At 48.0% G+C, this 14,179-nt stretch overlaps 1 protein-coding gene across 1 annotated transcript in view; it reads right to left on the bottom strand.

Annotated features, from left to right (window-relative positions):
• ACSS1 (acyl-CoA synthetase short chain family member 1) overlaps positions 1–14,179 on the bottom strand; it is a 54,550-nt gene that overhangs the window by 23,928 nt on the left and 16,443 nt on the right. The gene's annotated exons all lie outside the window — the stretch shown is intronic.

Raw genomic sequence — 14,179 nt, forward strand, 5'->3', positions numbered from 1 at the left:
GGAAGATTCCTACCACATTCTTTCCCCACAGCCCTCCAGCCTCTGCTTAAACATCACACTGCTGGAAACCACCATCTCGCAAGGCTCCCCCATCTTTGTCGTTTTTTAAATAGGACAGTCTTTTGAAAATTGAACCAAGACTGCAGGTTCTTCAAATTCTATCCCACAGTCCTAGCTGAGACCTTTGCAGCTGCCCAATAAATCTAATCTGTCATTCAATGAAAGCCTTTCATGTCCTGAAGATCCCTTCATGTCCTTTTGGAAGACTTTCCTCTCCTGGTTTCTCTCACCGTGACAGTTTGAAATTTTGTGAATCCTAGAAAAGATCATTTTCTCTGAACTAATCCATTCCTATGGGTGTGGGACCCTTTAATTGCATTAGATTCTGTTAAGGCAGAGGTTCTTAACTTTTTTTGTTCACATGCCCCTTTGCCAGTCAGGTGAAAACCACAGACCCATTCTCATAATGTAGCAGCAGATAGTTTTATGACATTCAATACTGGCATGTCTTTAAATTAAAATTTAAGATTATTCAAAATTATACTTTACAACTTTCCCATAATTTCAGTACCTGATAACCTAACACAGTTTGGCATATGTTCAACGATCATTTTTGGCAAACATTTAGATATTTGAGTTTTCCCATGGCACTCTAAAACCACCTCTGCCATCCTTACCAACCTTGCTGCAGCACTTATTTACTGCACTCAGAACATACTACATAAAAATTAAAATCATACTAAGTCCACATTATACTGTGTATTATTTAATAAATATGTCACATATGCACCAATGTGCCCCACAAAAATAATGTTTTTTTAAAATTTTCAATTCAAGTTCATGGACCCCATGAAATCATTCCATGGACCCCTTGGGGGTCTGCGGGCCCCTGGTTAAGAACCCTTGTGTTGAGGGAACTTTTTATACATCACTTTTGATTAGATGGCTTTAGGGCTTTTGATTGGACTACGTCATGAGGCATGACCCAGGTTAGGTCTATGCCCTCTGCTGGAGTCTTATATAAACTGAGAACTGAAACCAGAAACACAGAGAAAGATAGCCACTATTTTGACCCTGCCTTGTGAAAGACCGGACTGCAGGAAGATAGAGAAATACTGACAGGCTAAGAGAGAGGCTGTAGGCTGCAATCAATGGAGCAAGCCCAAAGCAAGAAGAAGCTGCCATTTTGCTTTGCCACATGGCAGAAGTCCTGAATCCGACCAGCACCCAACCTTTGGTAAGAAAGCATCTCTGATGATGCCTTGATTTGGACATTTTCACAGTCTCAGGACTGTAAAGTTTTACCCTAATAAATCCCTGTTATAGAAGTCAATACATTTCTGGTGTTTTTGCCTTGGCAGCTTTGGCAAATTCAACCACAAATCCAGACCCTCCATGACCTCAAGTTACTAAATGGAACCCCACACCTTGTGGTATCAGCCTGGAGCAGAATATGGTTACTGAGACCCTTGACCTCAATTTTTTTTTTTTACCTTTTTTTTTTAATAATTCTTTTTTTTTTTTTAAAGAAGCTTTAGATTATATAAATGTTGCATAAAAAATATAAGGGATCCCCATATGTCCCACTCCCTCCCCTTCCCACATTTTCCCATATTAACAGCATCCTGCATTAGTGTGGTACATTTGTTGCAATTGATGAACCCTATTAAAGCATTTCTACTATCCATGGACTACAGTTTACATTATAGCTTACATTTTGTCCCACATGATTTTGTAATTTATGACAAAATATACAATGTCCTGTATCCATCACTGCAATGTCATGCAGGACAAATTCAATGTCCTGAAAATGTCCCCATAGTACACCTATTCTTCCCTCTTCCATCCCTCAGAACTTCTGGTGGCTACTGTCCTTACATCAATGATAAGAGTTCTTCCATTGCTAGAATAATAGTAAATCTATAATAGAATAATAATAAGCTACTTTAGTCCATTGTTCATTCCCCAGTCTTGAGAATTTGAGTGGGATGGTGATGCCCACTCTGCCTCTAATTGAGAGGGGGCTTAGATCCCCTGGGGCAGATGGATGGAGCTATCTTATTTGCAGTTGCAGACACTCTCTGTTTCTTGGATGGGTGTTATTCATCATCATCTTCTTGTTAGTTGTCCTGTGTGAGTCCAATGAACTGGAGAGTAGGTGTTGCAACCCTGCTGAAATTCAGGGTTCAAGTGGCACATGGATAGACCAAAGATTTAAGTCTCTGAAACATATATTTATTAAGTATTGTGGTAATGATGGTTTCAAATAAAAGGGGCAGCAGAGCCCTGTGTAGAAAACCTGTAAATGTGTCTAGCTTTGTTACACTGGGGAGCATAAATTCCAAAGTAAGGCCCACTGACAGGATGCTGAATTTCTGAGCTGTCTGCCCTGCTTATAGTTTTTTGGATATCTCTAGAGTTCTCAGGAGCCCCACTATTTGAAGCACTGTTTACCGTGGCCATCAATGAGATCCTACTGAGACTTGCATAAGCATAACCTCTGGAATGACCTCCCAACTCACTTTGAAATCTCTTAGCCATAAAAACTCATTTAAATTTACCATTTCCCCCTTTTGGTCAAGGTATATTTCCAGATGCATTGCTGGTTGGCACTTAGTGCACTAATTTTTAATAGCTAATACAGATGTCTCAAATTTACTAATTGCCCACCCCCTAGTATTCAAGAGAATTACTTTCAAGTCAGGGCCTTCCCAAATCATGGTCATGGAATGTTATTTTACGTTTTCATTATGGTAAAATACATGTAACAAAAAACTTACCATTTTAAAGTATAAAATTCAGTGGCATGAAGTACATTCACAATGTAGTGTAAGCATGACATGGAATTATATTTCAAAGAAGACTTTCCATTTATCTCGATATAATTCTCTCAATTTTTACTCATATTTCCAGATAGCCCATTATTTCTTAAACTTGATCTTTTTCATTAAATACATTAGTAATCATCTCCAGACCTTGGAAAAATGGTCAGCAAACCTAGATCTTTAAATCATTGAAAAACAAATGTTGTCTGAGTGAGCCTGTCATTCCAGGTACTCAGGAACTCTTCAAAAGCATTTTCTCAGATATCCATAACTTCTCAGAGACTTCCACACACTAAACTGCCACTTCTGTACCCAAAAGATAATACAGTTGCTCCAGTGGCCAGTGTTTTGAGTTGTAGCTGCAGGAAACACTGGTTTCCTTGTCACCAGCAGATTCTTCCTATTTAGCACCATAGTGGGCTTTCAAAGGCACAGAGACTTGCAACTTTTTGAGAAACCAAGTTGCTAAAATGAATAGAGCTATATTTTTTCAAGTGCAAAGAGAAATTAAACACTTGCCATGTAGGTTAAGGAACAGGATATTTAAATTTTTCTTTCCTGTAGACTCCTCAGGGCCAAGCTTTCAATGTGGAAAAACACATACAACTTACACATGTACATGAATTTGGCCTTGTTTTCCCAGTGCTTAACTCTGGAAGATGTTGGGTGACTGGCTATGGGGTAAAGAAAGAGACTTTCTATAACCACTCTTAAGCATCAACTGGAAACAATTTATCCAATGCTCAAGACAATCTAACAGCAAGTATTTCTAATCAACAATCAACACCATACTGGCCCAAAAGAAGATGATATAAATGTACCCATTGCCCCCAAACCTCAAAATCTAAGTTTAGTCCAAAAACAGAGGAAACAGCTAGAAGCAATATTCAGAGGTGAGACAGAAACATAATGGTATTCATTTATTCATCTATCTGCCAAGCAAAGCTGAATTTTAATGGTTAATATTTGGAAGTATCTTGCCCCCTTAGCTATTTCCTGATGACAGCCAGGGAAGTAAGATAAGCTGTCTTTGTTCATTGTTGTTCTTAAGAAATAAACAAATTCTGAAAATGCATGATTTGCTCATTTCCTACAATTACTCTGGCTGTTAATTTTCATTAGATAAAAATATCACTAGCTAACATATTCATGTTCTAGATGTCCATTTGCCCAACTGCAGCCGCCAAGTTCCTAATTCCCCCTAATAATACCAAATGGCTATGTTCTTCCTCCGACCTCACTCCATGTCTCAATGTTCAAACCCTTAACTCCACCAGCAACACCTGTGTGCTCATACTCATTGCCCCCCGCGTTCTCTTTCATACTGATAACCAATTCTTTGACTCCTGGCAGCACTTCAGCTCCCCGCAGCATGAGCAGAAATGGGAAGTCTTCACCGCCATCACAATTGCCACCCTTCTAGGTCTTGCCGGCGCAGCCACTGGAGCTGCAGCTCTCAGCCTCCAAGATAATTCCTTTTCAACCCTTAGGCAAGCTGTCAATGCAGACATCGCCCGCCTTGAGACTTCCATGGCCCACCTTGAAACATCTCTCAACTCCCTGTCTGAGGTCGTTCTCCAAAACCACAGGGGCCTAGACCTCCTCCTCCTAAAAGAGGGAGGCTCTGCGCAGCGTTAAGAGAAGAATGCTGCTTCTATGCTAACCACTCTGGCCTCATTCGAGATAACCTCGCACAAGTTAGGGAGGGCCTCTGCAAGAGAAAGCAGGAACGTGAAGCCGGATGGTCCTTCTCTTGGGGGCTGCCCAATGGAATCCTTTCTTACTTTCTCCCCTTTCTAGGCCCGCTCCTCACCCTTGTCCTCCTATTAGCCCTAGGACCCTGGATCATCAAACAGATTATCCGGCTCGTCAAAGTCCAGATTAATTCTGTCACCAGTCTAGCCCCACAGGTCCGGTACCAGCGGCTTCCCGCAACCAACACCGCCGAGCCAAGACCCGGTCAGCACAGCCAACAACCTCGTCAGCCACGAAAGCCCATTGCCTCCCACCAGCGTTGAGAGCCCCGCCATATTAAAAACAAAGGGGGAAATGTGGGAGGAAGGGCGCCCGGCTTGCCACAGTAGCAAACAGTGTGGCAAGAGGTGATACCGCCTCTGCCCACTAGGCCTAGATAAGGTGACTACGCCTGACTAGGCCTTTGCTGCTAGCGGCTGGCCGGCGCTGCCCTCCCCCTTTCTATCTCCCGCCTAGCCCAACATCCGGCCAGCTCTCACTCCCCCTTTCCCCTCCCCTATTCCAAACCTCTCAGCCAGCCCTCTGTCTAGCAACCGCTTACAATCACCTATCAGGAAGCAGTACCCGCCCGTACCTATCAAATCCTTCCACGCAGTCTCTAACCCTATAAAGCTGTGTCCCCTTCCGCAATAAACCGGACTTGCACACAGACCTGGTCTCCGCGGCTTTCTTCCTCCCCTTGCCGTGTGTCCTCCACACCTGAGAGCCCCTCTGAGGCTGTCTGCCGCAGCCTCAGACGCCGCTGCGGTCTAGCCTGACCCCTCCAGACCCACCCCCCCCCCCGTCAGCATCGGGGTTAAACAAACCCCAGCCGCACCCAACTAGAATACAAGCTATAACAGGGCAGATTTTAGTGTTCTGTTCATTGCTTTATTCCCAGGATCTAGAACTAAGCCTTGCCAAAGAAAGTGCTCCATAAATATTTGTGAATGAATGGAAATAGCAGGTGAGGGTGGAGGGGTGAGAACCCACGCAGGACACAGGGCAAGGCAGAGCATGGACTCCCAGCCATGAGTACCAGTCCATCTACAGACACCCTGCACGTTCCTGTACCTGAGAGGACGCAGCTGGCCATCAACCCATACATCCCATGAGCATGAAAATGTCCCCCCCGCCCCCTTTGAGACACCAAATGGGAAAGACCACCCCCACTGATGAACTGACCCATGGCTATTTTCCTTTTCATGTTCTTCTCATTGGGAGGGAAAGGCTGCCATAGTTAAAGGAGACTTCCACGAAGAGCTGCTCACGTCTGAGCTGGAAAAGGCTGCCATCCACCCACTGGAACAAGCTGTGCCCCACAACCTGTGGGTGACATCAAAGAGGCTCTGTGCTCCAGAAGCTGTGCCACTCCTCCTTCCTGGCTCAGGACCAAGAGCTGAGCTCTGGCATCAGAGAGATTGAGGTGCCAACCCTGACTTGCTGAAGTTAAACATTTCCTCATCTGAAAGCTGGGATAAATCTACCTGCCTCAGCAGACCATGGCGATAAAGGGAAACTGTGTGAAAGGTGACACTGGTCAGGATTCTGTCAGAAAACAGAATCTCTTACAGGAAGGGATTTAATTGCATGAAAAGGATCAGGGAGCAGAGATCAGGGAAAGCTGACACTAACCTTCAGGAAATCAGGAAGTGGCAGGGGTCTCAGAAAAGCACCATTTACCTTGGCTGCAGTTTAGCCTACAAGGCCTGGAAGCTACTGCACAACCTCACCCTGCCACCTGCTGGATCCCACAGGCCTGCCTCACCTCCTCCCCAGCCTCCCGCAAGTTGCTCTCATTGTCGAGTCTAGATTGGAACCCTGTGGGCAAGGGGGCCCTGGAAGTTCAGGTCCCAAGTTCTCAGCCTGTGGGAGGGTTGAACGAGGGCATGGGACAAACGACACCCTGTCAGCCAGCGCAGTTCACAGAGTTTGGCCCAGGCCAGGGCAGCCCCCTGGGGAGCACCTATGGGGACCGTGCCATGGTCACCAGTGGAGGAAGGACACAGTATTCATGCCTGGCTGCTCACCAGTAGCATCTGAGGTCCCCCTGTCTCTCCCCTTTCTCCTGGATTTTCTTCCCCTATCTCCTTTCCTGTCCCTCTCCCTCCCCCCCCCCCCCGCCCCCCCCATGTCAGTCCCTCTGTTCCTCTGTATTTCCAGGTCTCTCTTTAAGCACAGATTCCAGCTCCCATCACACACTTCCTCCTGGACAGCTTCCTGAGACCAGGGGTAGCAAGGAAGAGGGGAGAAGGGCAGAGAGGAGGAGCCTCCACAACCAACCTGCCCCAGACTCTCAAGCCTGCTGGGGACCATCTGGGATATTGGATCCAGGGAAACCCATACACCAACTTTCTCTGAGGCCCGAGACACACTTAGGGTGGAGCAGTGGTTACTGAGTAGCAGCGGAACTGTCAGGCCTACATCTCCAGCCAGAGTGCTGCCTGCCTCTCAAGGGGCAACTGATGATAAGGAAGAATCTGGAAAATTATCCACTTGCTTTGCCAAGAGCCCAACTGGTGTGCAGCACGGCAGGAAGACTGAACCACACTTGTGCTCCCTGGGGGTGGCTGTTCCAGGCTCTGCTTCAGTCGTCCCTTCACTGACACTGTCAGTGATGCAGCTCTCACCATGGAAATACCCCAAACTGACACCGAATCCATCAAAATAAATCCTGGGTGTGGTGGAAGGGGGTGGGAGAGAACAACAATGCTCTGCGTCTTCCCTAAAAATTCAGAAGTTTCCCCCAAAAACAGACAGGCTCGTCTGTCAGGTCTGACTGTTATACCAGGCACCATCTTCCAGAAGCAGGAGTCGGCAGATAGGTTTGGGTTCCACCCACTCTGCACTTTCCTCGTAAACCCCACCCCCACCCCAAGCAGCACCCTCAAAGCCTGGGCCTCACCCTCCCAAGTGGCCTCCCAACAAAGGGAGGGGCCCCCAACCCCCACCCGGACTCCACAGCAGGCAAATCAAGGAAAGAGGGGCCAAAAAGCCTGCATGAGGGTTTCTCACTAAGACAGGGCCAACTTCTGAGACCACTCTGTGTCTCCTTCCTCTCCTCGTACCCTCAGCAGGGGGAAAGAAGCATCATCTCCAACATTTTCAGAGGGTCCCACCAGAAATAAGTCAGGAGTGGGCTTTCCCATCACCATGGGTCTCCCCACAGCCCACTCCCTATGACTCTGGGAATCCATCCAGGAGGCTAACAAAGGGAGAAGCACCAGGCCCAGATCCTTAACAGAAATCCAGATAAAACCCAAGTAACCCAAAGCATCTCACAAATACAGTCCCTTCTCTTCTCTCTTCCAAGCCCAGGTGCTGACAGGGCGTGGGTCACTCTGTGGTCTCAAGGCAGATCTAGAAAAGACCCTCATCTTGCCATTGGTACACTGTCTTGAGAATTTGATATCTTCCTCAGCAAGCCATTTCTAAAAGATAGAGGTGGTGAGAGAAGATGTGAAGAAAGAGGCGTGTGGAGGGCCTTGCGGGCCTCACAGAACCAGGCCCGTGGGCACCTTCTCTCCTGGCACACTCTTCCGACCCTGCCTCACAGTTGCCACTACATCTCATTTCTCAGTTTTGATGAAATCCCTCTCTACCGCTGAGAGAATATCCACCCAAGAAATTCACTGAACAGGCTCAAAAACCAAATATGAAATTCCCCACATCCTTATTTGATTTTGTGACCATGGCCTGTAACCACAAGAAGCTGTTGTGAAAATATAGAGCAGTAGCCACACTCAGGTATGAAAAGTTCCACCACTTGTCAACCAAAAGACCCAGGCACAGCCAGGGTTCACATGAGACAAGAGCTGCATCGTCACTCACAACACCAGGTCAACCAGTAAACTTAGGATCACTGAATCTGTGCACTGTCTAAATTTCTTACAGAAAAAAAATGTTTTCCTTCAGGTGTTGCTACACTTTAGGAAGTACTAAGCCCAGAGAATTGTCATGGCAAGGGAGTGTCTCAGTGAAAGCCAAACACCATCTGATCAGAGACAGGTTCCTACCCCAGCTCCCACACACCTGGGGTTTTGATTGTCCCATCTGTAAAATGGGGGTTGTAAGACCCAAATATGAAGCCCCAGGCACAGGTAAAGGTGTCCTATTGCAAAAAATGACAGGATGAGAAATGGGGTCAAAAACTAGTGAAACTTGGTAACTTTTCAGTAGAAGCCTGCCATCTCCTCAGGAGTGAGGAAGCAGAATGCCAGCTGCTTTCATCTGGGTCACAGGTATCCGCGTCACTGCTTAGGATTGATGAGCCCCATGAGTGTGTTTGAATGCCTTGTATGAAGCCCTTCCCTGTTACACCAAACCACTCTGGGACACCCTTACCTATAGTGGGAGACAGGAGTCAGGGAGGCAAGAAGCAGAACTGGGAAGGATGCAGGAACAACCGTGGACGGGATTCCCACCAACCAGAGGACTCTGAGAGGCTGGAGGGAAGGTAGCCCCTCTCCTTCATGTTCTGCACCCACCCATCACCTGCTGGATCTGCAGAGCAGAGCCTCTCATGGGACTCCCCACTGGCCACCCACCTTCTTGCTAGGGCCACAGGAGCCTTTTCTCTTGGCCAGCCCCAGACCACTGTCAGGTCCACATTCTCCTACCTCCTCAGTATTGATGGCCATGACCCCCACCCCAAATTCACATTTCCTTCCACAGAACAACAACCATAGTAACAGTTGACATTCATCAGGCAAGGATCCTGGGCCAAGTACATAGAATCTTCACAATAGCTTAGGGGGTGCCAACTGTCATTAGCTCCATTTTCTCCATGAGAAAACTGAAGCACAGATAAATTAAGTCACTTTCTTAAGACTATTCAACTGAAAGAGTCAGGGCAGGATTCAAACTCTCTCCAGGGATCATGCTCATAGCCTTGGTATCTTGGAATGACTCATTTCCTATGGCAAAGGTTACTAAGTGCCATGATTTCTGCCATTTGCCAACCATATTATTAGTTACTTGACATTTTTCCTTGGGGGCACTGAATAGTGTTCCCCCAGACTCATGTCTACCAGCAACCTCAGAATGTGACCGTCTTTGAAAATAGGGTCTTTGTATGTGTATTTAGTTAAGGATTGTGATGTTTAAGATCATGTGTCAACTGGCCAGATGATGGTGTCCAGTTGTTTGGTCAAGCAATCACTGGCCTGATTATTACTGCAAGGACATTTCATGGAGTTAAATCATCAGTAAGTCAATTGAATCTATGACTGATGACTGACATCTAGAACAAACTGAGAAGATTGCCTTCGGCAATGTGAGATGTCTCATCCAATCTGTTGAAGGCTTTCAAAGGGGAAGCAATGAGTTTAGCAGTCAGAAGGGAGAATTTCCATCTCCACTTAAGCCAGCGAGCTCCTTCTGGGGAATTCAGCAAGGACCCTCATCGGCATTCCCTGTACACAGCCTACCCTAAAGAATTTGGACTTGTGCATCCCCATAGTCACATGAGAATATTTTCATTACATTTACAGATATGTCCTGTTGGTTCTGTTTCCCTAGAGAACCCTAATATAGGATAAAATGAAATATGCTGAATTTAGGAAGTCCAATGGCTGACATCATTATGAGAAGGGGAGAGGACACAGAGAAGGCCCTGTGAACTGAGACAGGGATTGAGGGAAAATAGCCATAAGCCAAGGAAGACCAGGAGCCACCAGAAGCTGGAAGAGGCAAGGAATGGTCCTTCCCTAGAGCCTTAGCAGGAGCGTGATTCTGTTGCCACCTTGATTTTAGACATCTGGCCTTCAGAACCAAAAAAGGATGCATTTCTGTTGTCCTGTGGAAATTGGTTATGGCAGCCCTAGGAAACCAAGGCAGGTTGTTTTCTTTTTAAAAAATAAACTTATGTTTAAAATAAACTAAAGGTGGCGGACTTGGCCCAGTGGTTAGGGCGTCCGTCTACCACATGGGAGGTGCAGTGCTGATGTGCGCAAGGAGTGCCCTGCCATGCAGGGGTGTCCCCCGCGTAAGGGAGCCCCACACGCAAGGAGTGCGCCCCGTAAGGAGAGCCACCCAACATGAAAAAAAGTGCAGCCTGCCCAGGTATGGTGCTGCACACACGGAGAGCTGACACAACAAGATGACGCAACAAAAAGAAACACAGATTCCCGTGCCACTGACAACAACAGAAGTGGACAAAGAAGATGCAGCAAATACACACAGAGAACAGACAACTGGGGGGGGAGGGGAGAGAAATTTTTTTTTAAGTATTTTAAAAAATCAAAATAAAAGAAAATAAAGGTTCCAAACCTGAGGCTGACTCTGTTCCAAAGGGAATTAGCCAGAGAAGGGCTACAGGGAATACTTGGGCATTGCTGGTAAGAATGCAAACTGGCACAGTTTCCAATGTTTCCAAAGGTGGAAAACAGTTTGGCAGTTCCTCAAAAAGTTAAACACAGAAAAGGACAAACGTTTTATGACCGCACTTATATGAAATACCTAGAATAAGTAAATTCACAGACAAAAAGTGGTGATGGTCACACAACATTGTGGATGTATTTAATGCCACAGAATTGTCTGCTTGAAAATGGTTAAAATGGAAAATCTTAAGTTGTGTATATTTTACCACAATAAAAACGTGTTTCAAAGAGAAATGCCAAAAGCCCACTTGTGGCTCATTTGAACTTTTCTTCTCGCAATGTGGATGGAGGGGAATAAGGTAAGGAATGGGGGTAGATGGGTTGGGGGGGCGCATTTCCCTCCATGATTCAGTGATTCAGTGTTTCCCTCCACATTTAGAACCACCTGCTCCAGGGTTTCTCCCCAAGAATGTCCAGCTCAAATCCCACACCCTAACTTTTTCTCTTCTTCTCCACCAGTGCCCAGCCTGCCAGAAGCCTCTAAGCAAACACTGGGGGCAAGGAAGTAATGGGTCACACTTGAGGAAGCTCTGTCCTCATCCTTCGCTGACTCCACATTTCCCCTCAGACCTCAGCTCTTGGCCTTTGGCCACAGATCCTCTTTTCCTTCCAGAAGCCCAGCCTCCCTCATCAAGGGAACTCCAGAGGACCTGCAGACTGGCAGCCCTGGACAAGAGCACATGGGTGGACCCCATCCCTGAGCCCTGCCCCAAAAACAGCTACAGAGCAATGCCCTCCTCTGATAGAATAAGAAAGAGGGTCTGCCCTCCCCTGATAGGACAAGAAAGAGCATCTAGGCTTTAGCTTTCTATAAACCTCCCATTCTCCCTGGGATTAAAACAAAATGCCAAGGGATGATATTCAGGCTTATGCATGTGAGCTGTTGGTTCTTTCTAATTGCTCCCCACTTCCAGGTGGCTGCAACGGCACCCATACAACCCAGAGCCACCAAGTTCACAGGCAATGTTTCACACCTGAAGCACATTGGGGGTTGTTCTCTTTCCCAGGTTTCACTGTGAGCCCATGGAATGTTCCCATTTAAGATCCAGAGGAAAGGAAGGAAGGTTTGCTCCAGCTGACAGTTTCTCTTGGGAAACTGGAGGGTATGAAACTCTTGGTAGGTCACTTTCCTGACCTCTTGGCAGCAGCTGGGAGAAGCATGAAACTGCTCAAAGAACAGGAGGCTCCTGTAGACCCAGTGGAGTGCCCTGGCAACTGTTTAACAACTGGCTTTTGGGAGTGTGGAGAAGTCTTGGTGTGTATAGGCTCTGCCGATTCTGGTAGTATAAATACTTTCATTGAGCTACCAATGGGATTCACTGAGCAAGGCTCTGGCAAAGGAGGGCATGACTGGCTCTCAAGAGCCAGAGCATCACCAGACCCATGAGCCTTCAGTGTCATGGCCAAACCCATGCTGGCCTCAGGAGCAGCCACCTCCTCTCTCCTAGGAGACACAGGCCCCCAAAACTGTCTGGAACACCACCTCCCTATCCACCCCCTCCCCCACCCCCAGGCTGCCCTTAAAGTTCACCTCAATTAATTTTTTCCTTCATAAAAATTATAAATTGGTTTTAAGTTGTTAGTTCGGAAGGAAGGGGAGAACACAAACAACTCTTTTATGCCTACCTACCTCCTTTTCCAGGTCACAGTCCCTCTGACCCTGGGTTTGAGCAGGTAGGAGGTTCTGCATCCACTCAGAAATTGGGCTCAGGGTCAAGGGCAGAATGCACTTCAGAAGCAGAGAACACTCTTGTATCTGCTTCTTTTAGGAGACTTTGTCACCAGGGCCACTGCACATGACTGAGCAGCTCGTGCCCTGCTCAGAGGCATGAGCCACGAAGGCTGGAAGCCACACGGAGGGCATCTCCCTTTGGCAGGTTTTCTGTAGGCCACCAGGGCTTTCCCAAGGCCCTTCCAGTGCCCATGCCCTTTCCCACGAGGGCTGCCACCTCCCACTGCCCCATCACACCCCAGCCTGGCCGTCCCATCCCCGTCTGAGCTGGCACCAATGCCCCTTCCTCTTACACTGGTGTCAGCTCTTCCTTGTACCAACTTGTCCTCTGGGGACCCCAGATGTCTGGACATACCCATCTGTGGTGAAAGGTGTGCTGTCTCCACACAGCAGAGATCAGAGCCCACGGCCAGCAAATGACACCCATATAGAGGTTTTATGGAGACCCAGGTGCTCTGGGCCTGTTCACCAAGGTGGGGGCCACCATGCCAGTAACTGCCCCTTCTCCCCAGGGATGGCCAGCACCTGAGAGCACAGGCCCTACAGCCAGGTGAAGCCAAGTGAATCCCCAGGTCCAACCTCCAGCAAGCACTGGAAGTTGCCTGGGCTCAGTGTCCTTGACCTTAAATCCAAGGTCATAGACTAAGATAATCTGTGTCAGCTCATGCCCAGCAAGCCAGGAAGTGGCAACCAGGGAAGACCCTGAGGCAGCTGGCTCAGGCTTGGGGACAAGGCTCTGAGGCTGCCCAGGGGCCCAGAACTTGGAGAGAACAAAGAGCTGAACTGGGGCCCTCAACACCCAGCCCCTCCTGCTGCACCCCACAGCCAGCACAGTCACTGGTTACCAGAAACCAGGAGCTGTCCTGGTGCCCCTTGCCCTGGCTGGCAGTGAGCTGGCTCAGAGGAGTCATGTCAGGTCAGAGCAAATTTACTAGGGAGGCAGTACTGGGGGATCAGGCGCAGTATGGGCGCTGAGAACCAGGGAACCAGGTGCTAGGCAGCCAAGGCCAGGGGATTAAAGGGCAGGGAGGGAGCCACATGCTGGGAGGCTAGGGACTGGGGGGGACTGGCAAAGGGGTCTGCCAAGTGCTGGGGGTGACCAAGTGTAGGGGGCCCAGGTATAGGAAGGGCCAGGTCTGGGATGGGTAGGGCAGGTGCTGGGAGTCTCGGCACAGCAGGTGGTCTGGGCATGAGGGAGGGGCCTGACCCCAAGCAGGGAGCACCCTGGAGCAGGCAGGCATTTACTCCTCCTTACAGCCCCCTTCCCAGGCCCTGTTCTGGGGCTCAGTGCCCCCCTGGCAGAGACATCAGCCCTGGACTATGCTGCCAAAGGCTGCCCCCACCATGATAAAGAGACGCTGCAGCCAAGCTCCTATGGGCTGCAAGTGTCTCCTTCCACCCTCACCCCACTGAAGGTGTGGGGCAAACACCAACTCAAGGTGTGGGACAAGCAGTTCCTTTCTGCTGGGTTTTCACATTTCTCCAGTGCATTTGCTTCTCCATCAGAC

The sequence above is a fragment of the Dasypus novemcinctus genome, chromosome 24 (assembly GCF_030445035.2).
Source record: "Dasypus novemcinctus isolate mDasNov1 chromosome 24, mDasNov1.1.hap2, whole genome shotgun sequence".
Lineage (NCBI taxonomy): Eukaryota > Metazoa > Chordata > Mammalia > Cingulata > Dasypodidae > Dasypus > Dasypus novemcinctus.